Source organism: Lutra lutra, chromosome 5 (genome assembly GCF_902655055.1).
Source record: "Lutra lutra chromosome 5, mLutLut1.2, whole genome shotgun sequence".
Lineage (NCBI taxonomy): Eukaryota > Metazoa > Chordata > Mammalia > Carnivora > Mustelidae > Lutra > Lutra lutra.
Window position 1 is genome coordinate 157,118,943 of NC_062282.1, and position 13,770 is coordinate 157,132,712.

Here is a 13,770-nt window from a genome sequence, read left to right on the forward strand (position 1 = left end):
GCATTTATATAGGTCATTTTTAATTCAGTGTGTGTGTGTGTGTGTGTGTGTGTGTGTGTGTGTGTGTATCTTTCATATAATGAATTCTTCAATATTCTGATGGCTTTCGTCCAAGAAAAGTATGAGACTGAAACATAGAGTCCTTTGTTGGTCTTTCCTCCCAGATGGTATTCCTTCTGGAGAAGATCCCTCCACTCCTTCCTACTTAGAATATCCTCAAAATACCATTTCTCCTACTCATTTTAATGTCTGTTCCTTAAAATGTTTTCACCCCAAATGTTCTTATCCCCAATTCCACCCTCTATTCTGTTTCCCACTCTATTTTAAGTTATGCAGATTTAGCACTTTATTATTATGTGAGTTGAGTTTTATGACAGAGGGTGATACATATAGGAGCTAAACTCACGCGTATCAAAAAAATGGAAAGAGTGTCCAGTACACAAAAGCAAGAGGTCAAGCAGAAAAAGGAAAGATGCCATAAAGCAATGCATAATGTTATATAATTATCGAGGAGCAGAAGAACAATACAGATGTTTTCAGAGTGTAAGCAGAGTCAAGGAACTACAATAAAATGCTAAAGAAAATGGTCAGGAAAGTAGCTTCTTTAAATTATTTTAATATTGAGTGAGGAGGATGAAATCTGCTTCCTATAATTTATAGTTTTCAGTAACACTTCATTGTAGATTTCTGGGGGGAAAAGAAGCAGATACTAAGTCTTGGCATCAAAACAACCAAGTGATCAAACCAAAAGGATATATATCTACAGCATGACTTGATAGGACTACTATAGTTTCAGAAATCTTAGGGCATAATTACAAATGAAAAAATAATCACTGCCAAAGTGTAATAAAATATACTCAAGTATGGGTCTGTAATTTATGCATTTACCCTACCTTATAATGCATACTTAACAAGTATAAAGCCTGATGTTGATAATAACTAAACTTACACAGGAAAATAAAATATGTGTATCTTAAGAAAGTCACAAAAATATATTATCCTTAAAAATTTACTCATTTCCATGAAGTATTTTGGGGATGGACATTTATATGTCATCAATATTTTAACTATGAGGAAATTTTTTTTTCAAAATATGTGTTAATGTTTTTAAGAGCTGCAATGTGTCCTGAATAAATCACGGTGGAACTAAAATAATGAATCAGTAAGAGACTATTTTTCTGTACCTACTATGTGTCTCTCTTTAGGGAAAATGAAGTTATTGTCCCACGGAAAATATTAACCAAACATCAACTGATTCTTCTTACTGGGGTTATTCCCACCATCAATTATTGGCCTATGTTTCTTCACTCTCAGTTTTCTTATTTTCCTAATGGCTCTGGTAACCTGTCCATGATCATCCTAATCCTTCTGAACACCCATCTCCACACACCCATGTATTTCCTACTTAGTCATGTCCCTCAAAGACCTGAACTACATCTCCAGTATGGTTCCCAAGATGGTTTCTGATAATCAGTCTGGAAATAAGTATATTTCTTTCATTTGTTCTACAATCCCGAGTTTCTTCTTCATTGATTTATCTGATGCAGAAGGATTACTATTGACCTCTGTGGCCTATGATCATTATGCAGTAATTTGCTTTCCTCTCCACTATGCTACTTGTATGATCAAAAGAGAGTGTGTGGTGATCATAAGAGGATCTTGGATGATGGGCTCAATCAACTCCTGGGTCCATACTGCATATGATTTTTGTATCCCTTTTTATAGATGCAGAGCCATCAACAATTTATTTTATGATGTCCCAGCCATGTCCTGCATGGACACCTGTGTCTATGAGTACAAAGTTTTTGTAAGCATCACCCTCTTCCTTGTGTTTCCTTGACCTGCAGCACCCATCTCTCTGTAATGACTTTCTACTATGCACCCTTTGTTCACACATACTTATGCCCTAGATCCTTCCAATCTCCCACAGAGGACAAGGTCCTTGCTGTCTTCTACACCATCCTGACCCTAGTGTTCAACCTGATCATTTACAGCCTGAGAAACAGGGTGAAGCGGGCCCTGAGAAGAGTAATTCAGAGGATCTGCTCTGAAAAATGTGACAAAGTTCTCAATGAGCCCTGCTGCTTAGAAGTCCATTAATTTCACCTTGTACACTCTTTTAGAACAATGTCATTCCAGGATTTAAGATGAAGATTTCATAATCCAGAAAATAAATAATAAAGATTTGACAAAATAATTATATGTTACCAATCACTCTATTTTTCTGTTAATTTTTCTTTTTTCTTTCTTTTTTTTTCCAAATAATTTATTAAATGTAGTTTGAAGTCTAAAAGCCACGGATATTCTCAATAGTTTGGGTACCTAAGCAATACAGTAAATTGGACCACAGTAGCCAAAATATGGACGGAGTCTAGTTGTCCATTGGCAAATGAATGACTAAAGAAAATATGATATATATATACCATTATATAAAATCTATATGTATGTATAGATCATATATGCATAGATATATATATAAATTGTATCTATACATGTGTATATTTCTATAGATATACAGATATAATCTATAGATATATAACATATGTTATATAATAGATATGTACACATATATAGATATGTAAACATATTAGACATCAGATACATAGGTATATAATATAATATTACTAAGCCATGAAAACAGAATAAATTTTTGTGATTTGTAGTGACACAAATGAAGCTAGAGAGTATTACTCCAAGCGAAATAAGTCAGAGAAAGACATCATTGAGTTTTCACTCATATGTGAATTGATAAAAGAAAGGATCAAAAGGGGAAAAAAGAGAGGCAAATCAATAAATAGATCTGTAACTCTAAGGAAAAATCAGAAGGTCACTTGAGGGAGGGTGGTTGGAATGGGTTAAATTGGGAATGGGGATTAAGGAGTACACATTTTTGATGAGTACCAGGTGTTGTATGGAAGTGATGAATCACCATATTATATACCTACAACTAATATTGTTCTGTATATTATCTAACTGGAATTAAAATTAAATCTTAAGTGGTGACCAATGATAAAACTGTATCTACAGTGGACAATTGGTGTAGCAAGCATAGACTGCTTTTAAATTAATTCCCTTCAATAACACTGAAGTGTGTAATGGAGTTCACTTTGCATTTAATTTTTGCAAATAATTCTCAGTGTTTATGCCTGAAAACAGGAGTTTAAAAAATATTCTTCATCAATGATCAATTGTACTACTGATCAATTAATAAAGCAATATAACATAATTATACTTGGAAAAGTGAATATAAATATATACATAAAATAACACACACATACACACATATATGTATAACATATAAAGATAAAATGTAAAACCCTGAATTATATTGAAAAATATTAATTTAGCACACTTAAAAGTGGAGTGTTCCTGGATTAAAGCAAATCCCTCTCATTGCTAGGGTTTTGCGAGATTGCATTTCCCCTACAGTAGACAGAAATGTTATAGAAACATGGTGGTTCTGTGAAAGTTTGATGAATTTCAGAAAGGGGCTCTTCTCTGTTCTTCATACCACCAGAGGTTCCTATCATAATAATAACCATCCTTTTTTGTCTGGACAACATCAACTTTGATGCTTAGAGCTTATCAGATTCAGTAGAATTATAAATAGAAAGTACCTATTAACCATCCCTGTTCTATAGCCCATTGTTCTTAAAGTAACATTAGTCACCTTATAATACTCACCAATGTGGCTTAGGCCATTGTAATCGGTAGCCATTCACATAAAAGGGATTTAGTATGACAGCATTTCCAATATAATTTTTTTAAATAAATCCACCAGTGATTGGGATCCCTGGGTGACTCAGTGGGTTAAGCATCTCACACTCGATTTCATCTCAGGTCTTCTGAGATATAGCCCCAATAGTGGGTTCCAAGCATGGTGTGGAACCTGCTTAAGATTCTCACTCCCTCTCACTCTGCCTCTCCACTTACCCCCTTAAAATTAAAAAGTATAATAAAAATTAAAAAGCATTCAGATGTTTAATTCTCACATATAATTTAAAAAACTGTGTCATTTAAAAGAGATGCCAGCATTGTGTCAGCACTAGGTACTCACAGATCTCCATTTAAGTAATCCAGGATGAAGTTCCCCATCGAGGTCACCTGTTTTATTGGAACACCCCAACCTTTTTTAAAATCTAGTGCAGGAAAACTGTGTTCACATTTTCATAAAGGTAAGCCCAATATATTCAATAAGCATGTTATAGTAATCTATTTCAAAAACTTGGGGGGTGACAAGGTTATATAAATTTCTGTATTTGGCCTTCAATGCAGAATTATCTGAGTTAGATTCCTATTAATAATAATTTTTTTAAAGGGACTGGGTGAAACCAGAAATGCCCTTCCACTTTTCTGCACTGGGAACACCTTGAAGTTTAGATCCCAGAGACTGATCGTCTTTCATGAACAGCACCAGTGGGCATGACTGGGGTTACACAGCAGTAACTGAGGCACTTGTCCTTCACCAGAAATGCTCTCTGGGCTCAGGGAAGTACAGGGAGGGGAGTTCTCATCCACCCACTGGGTTCCAATAAAATTTCATACCATCAAGGAAGATGTATTCCAAGGGGTCCCCTGAGGTTGTTCCTGTCACAGAAACACACCATAAGGCTATAAAGTCTTGGGAATAAACATGTGAAATGGAAATGAAATGATATGCACCATTTCCTTAGATGTGTGTAAATGTTCTCTCGGTGTGGATGCCTCTTCCTTCCGTTTCTTTTTCTCTTTGCCCCATAATACTGCTCCTAACTGATTGGAGCATCTGACACAGATTGTGTGTGTGTTGGTTTTATACGTTTCTATAATTACGGCTGCAAACTGAAAAAAACTGCTTTAAGAGAGTGTTTTCTATTTCTCTCTCTGATAGCACCATCAAAATAAGCTTCTATCAAAGAAACAGTCTAACCTGATAAACAAAACTGATTTATTTCCTGGTTTACATTAGTTAACAACAAAACCAAAAGGTCATTTTTGAAATGACAATTGCTAATCATGATTAATTACTGAATTTAGTGCCGGAAGCAAAAGAGTGATATTTTATACCTTCCAAGTATTATTTGCAGAATTGAATTTAAACATGACACCTCCAAGAAATTAAAATAATGAAAAATTCACAAAGTATTATCATAAATTACCAGCTATTTTTAATAGTAAGTCAAACTAAGTGACTTAATAAGTATGTCTGTAGCCTGGGAGCAAAGCTTTGTGAAAGTCTGACTTGAACGAGGAAGATTGGGATTTCCATGAAGGCAGGAGATAAGTACCTCTTGCTTCCTGCTCAGTCTCTAACAAGTAGAGCAGGTCAGTAGATACTGTTTCTCCCCACTGGGAGAGAGTTAGTACGTATTGTATGTATGTATTTTATTTCATTTTTCTTTATTTTGATATGGTCACCAAGAATGTCCAAGGAACAAAGTCAAGAATCAGAAAATGTCACCAGAGGGGAGGTTGCAGAACCAGAAGTAGAAGCAGGACAGAGAGGATTTCACAGAGGAAAGAGCAGTTGGCAAGTGAGCCCTCTGCTGGGGCAGCACTGAGGGAGTGGGGAAGGGTCTGGCAGGAAGCAGCCAAGACTCCTGGAATTCCTTCCCATGTTACAAATAGAGAGATAAACTCCAAAAGAGGGCTACAGCCACTTCCCTCCCACATGCAAGACCACCAACCCTGCTGGGATGGAGCACAGTGGGACCCAGCTGTGCATGAGATCTAGTGCTGGAGGAGAGAAGCAGGTGCTACCAGGAACTGGAGCCCTGCTGTAGTCAGGGAGACTCCTGAGAATACACCATCCAGCCACCTTGAGCCCCTTTAGCAGGGAACAGTGTCAGTGCCTCCTTTGACTGGGCCTTTGAACTACACTGCCCAGGTCACACAGAATTACACCTATGGATTGGAGGGTTTTGGCTAGTGTGAACAGGACAACCTGACTGAGGAGGTGAGTGTGGACTGGAGTAAGCATCACAGCTGGGTCAGGTTTTGCCAGGCATTGCTGGAGAAGAGTTTTGCACATATTCCTAGTGGGCCCTCATGGCAAGAGGTGGGAGGGAATGGGGTCATCACCCATTCATTCTCTCTTTCCTGATGGTGCACTAGGCTCCTTATGCTTTTGCTGCCCAACTTGTTCCCCTCTCAGGTAGGGTGTGCCCTGGTGAGAGGAGCCCAGTCAGCTCAGATACAGGTCAGGGTTCAGGTAGTGTGCCCCCAGGGGTCCCTAATGAACTTCAGGACACCAGACTGACTTGGGGTGGACATTTACCTTTTGTTTCATATTGAGGCAGGTATTGCCCATCTGTGCACTTCTCCCCATGGGGACAACCATCTTGTGTGGCAAGGTCTCCTGCAGACACTCAGGAGCAAATTCATCACCCCACCTGACATTTCTCCCTAGTCCAGCCACCTAGATCTGTCCAGTGTCTAAACCTGAGCAAAGGAAGTGCTCAAGGGGTAGGGGGATCTCCCCAGTACCTGAGGGAAGTTAACCAGTTCACCCCCCACACCAGGAACTGTACCAGGTTGCACTAACTGAAGTCCCCCTTCCTGTCCTCTGGGCAGGGCAGGAAGCCAGAGGACCTGGGTACACCTGCGCCAGCACCACAGTTGCATTCCTGATTAATGTGAACATTTCCTAGGAGTAGGACAACTATCTTATGGTTGTCCTCTGCAGCCCCTAGTCATTGATTAAAGTTCATAGGATGTGCTTCCCTTATCTATGCCTTCACCCACTTGCAGACATATTAATGCTGTATATAACTTGAGGTGAAAACTGAAGAAAAGGAAGGTCTGGTCATTATTGCAGCTGAAACTACTGCCTGTTATAACCAGATGCAGTCAGCCTGGTGAGTGCAGGAGACAGAGCCACTTCCATGCCCACGACTCACATTTGAGTGTTCTTTGGTATCCACTAAGTTTGCCATTGTCTTCTGGTTGGAACTGTTGTAGACGTGCAGGGGACAAGCTGCAGTTTCAGTCCTCAACTGAAATAAATGGTGTGGGGTATCTGCTGGTGTTCTCTAGTTCCCCTTTCTTAACTTAGAAAATGGTAGAGTGGCAAACAGGGGGTAGTGATTGGAGTTTGTTCGTGGGTCTTGGTAATACAGAATATGAGTTCATTTGGCCCTTCACCAGATGCTACAAATGCAAACTTCCTTTGCTCCCCCTGGGACCCTAGAATCAGGGGAAAGTGTTGAGTGGGAAGAGATCTCCAGAGCATCCAAATGGATTGGATTCTGCTGTTTTAGATGGAGTATAAGTGTTAAGTAGGAAAGATGAGCTTAAAACTGGTATTAAATGAATATCTGACATCTTCTTTCTCCATTCATCTGTATGTGGACATTTGAGATCATTACATACTTGGACAATTGTGGACATTTCTCCTATAAACATTGGGGAAACAAGCACTGCTTTGAATTATTATGTTTCTATCCTTTTGATATTGCATAGTAGAGCAATTGCTGCATCATAGGATAGTTCTTTTTTTTTTAAGTTTACTTTATTTATTTGATAAAGACACCATGAGTAGGGAGGGGAAGAGGGAGACACACAGTCGTGGCTGAGCAGGAAGTCCATGGTGGGGCTCAACCTGGGATCATGACCTGAGCCGAAGCCAGGTGTTTATCTGACTGAGCCACCTAGGAGACCTGAGTACTTCTATTTTTGGCTTTCTGAGAAACCTCTATACCATTTCCAGAGTGACTGTACCAACTGACATTTCCACCCACACTGAAAGAAGGTTCCCCTCTTTCTTCATCCTAACCATCATATGTTGTTTCCTGTCTTCTTAAATTTAGCCAAAGTGACCAGTGTGAGATGCTATCTGTTAATGCTTTGGGTATTTATTTCCGTGATGCTCAGTGATGTTGAACTTTTTTGACTATGTCTGTTGGCCATTTGTTTATACACAATGGAATATTACTATACCTTTAGAAAAGAAGAGCATCTTGCCATTAGCAACCACATGGATGAAAGCAGGGTTGTTATGCTAGGTGAGATATGTTAGTCAGGGAAAGTGTAATACCATACGATTTCATTCATCTGTGGAATTTAAGAAACAGAACACATAAACATAGAAGAAGGGAAGGAAAAATAAAATAAGACAGGAAGGCAAACCTTAAGAGACCCTTTACTGTAGGGGAAAAAAAACAACAACTAAGGGTTACTGGAAGGGAGGTCATTGCGAGATGGGTTAACTGGGTGATGGGCTTTAAGGAGGGAGCTTGATGTAATGAGAACAGGGTGTTATATGCACCTGATGAATCACTAAATTCTGCCTCTGAAACTAGTAATATAGTGTATATTAATTAAATTGGATTTCAATATGTTTTTCTAAAGGCTGCTATTGAGATAGGTTTCAAATTTGTGGTACATTGGGGAGCTTGAGGATGGAGATGTTAGCATGTTGCTAGAAAATATTGCTTTACCTTGACAATAAGCTCTCAATCTGTTTTCTCAAGAGGGGTACTGTGTGAAGGTGATTTTGTGAAGATACAATGAAGGAAAGTTAAAGAACTGCCTTCATTTTCACTTTAAGGATAAATAAGTGTATTTTTAAGTTCATGGGATGACTGTGGTGGGCCCTACCATCTGTGCTATTCATTACAATGATTGTGTTACTTAGAGCATAAATTACACTTAAATTCAACTTTACTTTTGTTAGGAAAATTGTCATTTGTGTAACAAACGATCTATTGCATATGTTCATACCTTCCTAGACAAACACTAAAAACTTGAGGTATCACTGCTTTCAGGAGATAAATCTCGCAAACCAAATCAACAAAATGATGGGACAAGGAACTAATATGTGGGATTGGAGACTACAGCAATCTTCACTAAAATGCCAGCCAAGTGAAGCAGACATCGGTCAGGGCGGTTGTGGACTGACCAGAAGAGAAACAAAGAGATTAAAGTCTTGAAATGAGTCTTAAGTAGTTGATATTATAGAGAATAGCTGGGAAAATGAAGAGATGGGGGAGCCTAGAATGGAGAAGGGGCTTTCGTGCCTCTCAAGGAATAGTTATGATTCATTAAGAGTGAAGAAAGATTATTTACAGTGTCTTGTTTGAGATGTGCGGTTATACAGGCTTTCCCACCAGGCCTTACCCTCCCAAACTGGAAAACTTCTGATCTCAAAATGGTGTGATTGATAAAGATTCTTCTGCAGAGTGTTCCTTGATTTTCAGAACCAGATTCTTTCCTTTGACTTTCACTTTTCCTGTTTCTCCTCCAAGACCATGTGTAAAATCAATTATTTCAGGTGGCATAGACTTTACCTTTTTTTTTTTAATTTTATTTTTTATAAACATATATTTTTATCCCCAGGGGTACAGGTCTGCGAATCGCCAGGTTTACAAACTTCACAGCACTCACCATAGCACATACCCTCCCCAATATCCATAACCCCCCTCTCCCAACCCCCCTCCCCCCATCAACCCTCAGTTTGTTTTGTGAGATTAAGAGTCACTTATGGTTTGTCTCCCTCCCAATCCCATCTTGTTTTACCTTTTGCCAATTCCAGTTTATTCATTTATTTTTAAAAACTGAGATAATATTGACATATAACATTCTATCCCTCTCAGGTGTGTATCAGAGTCATATATGTATGTATGATGAAAAGATCACCACTGACTTCAGGTTAACATCTCTCCCCATTGTTACATATTTCCTTGTAATAAGAAAATTAAGATATTTTGTTATAGAAGTGTTCAAATACAGCACACAATGTACAATCATATATGATTAACTGTAGTCATCATTAATGACAGTTCTCATAAAAACAGTTTTATCCATTTTCCCATCTTCAAGTCACATATGTTTGTTAAGGGAAAAAGCAGGTCCTTGCTTCTCTTTTCATTCAGAATAGTTTACCCTGTGTGTGTGGCTTTTTACCTATGATGACAATAACCATTTGATGCCTTACATGGTCCTTGACAAGTGGTTAAGGGCATCTTCAGCCAATGCTGGCAGGGCTGAGTCCCTCTGGGAGCAGGCAGCTGCTGAGCAGGGAGGCATGGGGTGATGAAAACTCAGATATACAATCATGCTGATTGTGAAGGAGGATTTTCAGCAAGAAAACCCAGTGGTTCTTACTGTGAAAAAGAGGGAGACCAGAGAGCCGCTGCTGGAGAGTCTGTCAGTCTAAGCAAGGAAACAGGAGGAACCTGGACTCTCTGGAAAACTTTATTCTCGACTGAAAATCAATCCTTGGTCTGCTTTCACAGGTGGCTTATGAAGTTAGCAATGTAAGAGTATGCTCACTCTTTCCTAAGCATTAGTTGTGTCCCATTTTGTCAAGAATTTGCTGTGGTGTGGGATGTAAGGCATAGGATGAGGATCCAGATGCTGACATGCTGGTTCAGTCCAAAGGAACCTCAAAGCTGGGACAAAGATTAAAACTGGAGGTTTTTCTGTAGCCCTTTACAGAGGATGTACTGGTTTTTTCATGTATGTCTTCTTGTCACTCAGCTTTTAGTGCCTGTTGCATACCAGGCATTTTCCTTGGGAGCTTAGTCCTTTTAGTCTAGGGAAACACCCAGAATTATTCAGGGAGGGAATGGTGTGTGCCCCTGAGTAGTCCTTCATATGCTACAAGAGAAGCGCGATAAGATGATGGTCTATGCTGACAAAGGAGTGACTATGCTTCCAAAGGTTAGTGGGAATGAGAATATCTTAGGCAAGCCCATTATTGGGAAGCATTACTGTTCTGCTACGTGGATGGTACCTAGAATAGCAATGCAGAGGGTCACATTGTTCAGGGATGACTTACTCTCATGGAGTTCTAGTCACTGTCAGCAGGATGATATAACACTCCTTCCAGACACTTTGTATTGCAGAAAGAAGAAATGCCAGATCTTAATAAACACCTTGAAGGGATGACTACTGTTTTCAGTGTTGTTTTATTTCCATGTTGTTTATGTGACCACTCTTGGCTAATGGCACAAAAGAAGAAAGATACGGTTCATTTTTTTGGAAATTGAGAGAACAAAAAAACACACAAACTATATCCTCATTGATGAAAGTTCTCACTCCATGTTACATCACAAGTGAAGCAACAAATTCACCATTGCATATGTTCATTGAACGAGCATTAAAAATTTCTCCAAATTTCCCCCCAGACTAAGTTGATAAAAATGTCAGTCAAACACACACAGATGCAAAAGGAAATAGCTTATAAATGATTTTGAGGATTTATTTCTCTCTCTATCCAGGTGCCTGCTTGGCCTATCAGACAGCTCCATTGTTCCTCTCCACATCCAAGAGTATATGATGATCCCACCTTCAAGATGAATGTTTGGCTTAGCATAGAGCTCAGTTGTTGGTTGTTATATCTAAAGACATTGTGTACCTGTTTTCCAGATGCCTGGTTGGCCTAGTGCAGAGATTTGTTATTGGTCTCCAGGTAAAAGGGCACACAGTGAAAATACTGTCAAGGTGCCTGTTTTGACTAGTAGTAAGCAGAGTTACAACTTTGTGAGAACTTGGTGCAGGTGTTTGACCTAGGCAAGATATCTGTTCTCAGTTTCTAGTTCCACAGGCACATGGTGAGCCATCTGTCCAGGTGCCTGCTTGGCCTAATGCCGAGCTGCATTGGTGGTCTCCAGCTTGAGGGTGAATGGTGAGCCCACTGTCCAAAGGTAACTGCTTGGCCCAGGGTAGAGATGAGTTGTTGGTTTTCAGGTCCAAGGGCACATAATGGTCTCACTCTCCTCATGCCTGTATAGCCTAGTGTAGAGCGGAGTTATTGTTTTGGTTGTTAAAAGACAAATTGTCAGCCTTCTGTACCTGTGCCCTCTTGGCCTCGCACAGAGCGGTCTTTTTGGTATCCAGGTGCAGGGGTACATAGTGAGCCTGCTATCCAAGTTCCTGTTTGGCCTAGTAGAGACATGATATTTTGGTCTCTAGGTCAATGCACATATGGTGACCAGCTCGTTAAGTGTCGTCTTGGCTTGGCCCAAGGCTCTTTCTTGGTCTCCAGTCTAAGACCACATTGTGATGTTGCTGTTCAGGTGAATCAATTTTCCCAATACTGTCCTGGGATGCAGGATACATGGTTTCTTGGCACTTGGCAAGCTTGGTGTTCTCTGGACTTACTTGCTTTGTGCTGCACTGGTTAGGCAAGGTGTGTTATGAGTACTCCTTGTCTAAACAATGGTTGTGTGCCTCATTTGCCCAGGGTCAAATGCATTCAGAAAGCTCCTAGTCTCTGAGATCCTGGTTGGTGCATTGTGCTTGGGCCTGAATTTGCCTGTTATACTATGTTGAACTGTATGTGGTCTGTAGACTCCTACTTGGCCAGGAGTCTGGGGAATTATTTTGTCAACTACTGAACTGGGTCAGACTACTTGTGGTTTGAGGACCTGGGTTCCAAGGACTCACCCTATGTCTAGGGATATGGTGATTCCTTCTCCCAGTCCTGGTGTCATAAAAAGTCCCATCTTCCTGGGGCACCTGGGTGGCCCAGTGGGTTAAGTCTCTGCCTTCAGTTCAGGTCATGGTCTCAGGGTCCTGGGATTGAGCCCCCGCATTGGGCCCTCTGCTTGGCAGGAAGTCTGCTCCCTCTCATTCTGCCTGCCTCTGTGGCTACTTGTGATCTCTGTCAGATAAATAAAATCTTTTTTAAAAAAGTCCTCTCTTTCTGTTGTCTGGAGACACTGTGAACATCAGGAATGGCTGGATGCTTAGGGCACTCATTTTTCCTGTGCTGGGCCAAATTGGAGGGCTCAGATTAGTAGGCCCAGTCATCCCTCAGGACATGGAATCAGCTTTCCTGTACTGAACCCAGATTTTGACCCCAAAATTTTGGGATCCAGCTGGCTAGGAACCTAGACTACTCTGATTTCCAGTGGCCCACTCACCTGAACCAAATGGAATGTGATCCTCAGCACCTGGGCCATCCACACATGGGGGAATGGGTCCAGGAGTCATTGGATACTGGCTTGAGGACTCTCAGGAGCACATAGGGTCACAAAAGTAAACACAAATATGAAGGTGGTATGCAGAGAGCTGGTGGGAGGTTCAGGGAAGGAGTGGGCAGGTTGCTTTCCATGTGTAGGGGCAGAGAACAGGGCAGAGAATGTTAGGAATAGCAGGAAAAGTTGTGGTTACAGTGCTATCTCTCTCTTCAGTGTGGTGTGGGTTCCTGAAGTGTTTTTATAACAGCCCCAGACATCACAATGCCTTCTTGTGATGTCACCACAATGCCTTATCCAATCCCCAGGGCGCTGTCAGTTTGGTCTCATCTGGGTGGCCAATCACCAGGCAGTTTGGCTGGCTAATGACTGATGGATTTCTTAATGCCCCTTATAACATCGTTGTCTGGAAACCATGTTTTTATGGAAAACAGGTACACTTTCCTTTAAGATGAAAAATTCATATTTTGATTGTATTTATAGTGAAGATCATGGAGAGGCTGAAAGACTTAGCCAGTACAAAGTTAAATGTGTCACTCAGTGCCACCATCCACTAAAACACTAACACCAGTGTAAATGAAGATATGGGCCATTAGACCCCATGAAAGGCCGCGGTTGTGGGGTAAGTCAGACCACAAGGCACTAGAGCCAATGCTACACTCAACTCATTTGTCAAAGCTTAAATATAAGTGGAGGAAATGGTAGGCAATATGTTTCTCACATCTTCCCACAATAAACCTAAACCTAGAAAGGATAAAGCTGTGTCACAAGTCATTATCTGCTTGCCAAAATGACATTCAGCTGTCCTAGAAGGGGACAACAAAATCTAGCCTAAGGTTCACAGCCTCAGTGTGCAGCATCCAGTCAT

General features: G+C 40.3%; 1 pseudogene; it reads left to right on the top strand.

Annotated features, from left to right (window-relative positions):
• Positions 1-1,258: 1,258 nt before the first annotated feature.
• On the top strand, positions 1,259-2,100 carry LOC125101262 (olfactory receptor 2L5-like; annotated as a pseudogene).
• The last annotated feature ends 11,670 nt before the right edge of the window (positions 2,101-13,770 follow it).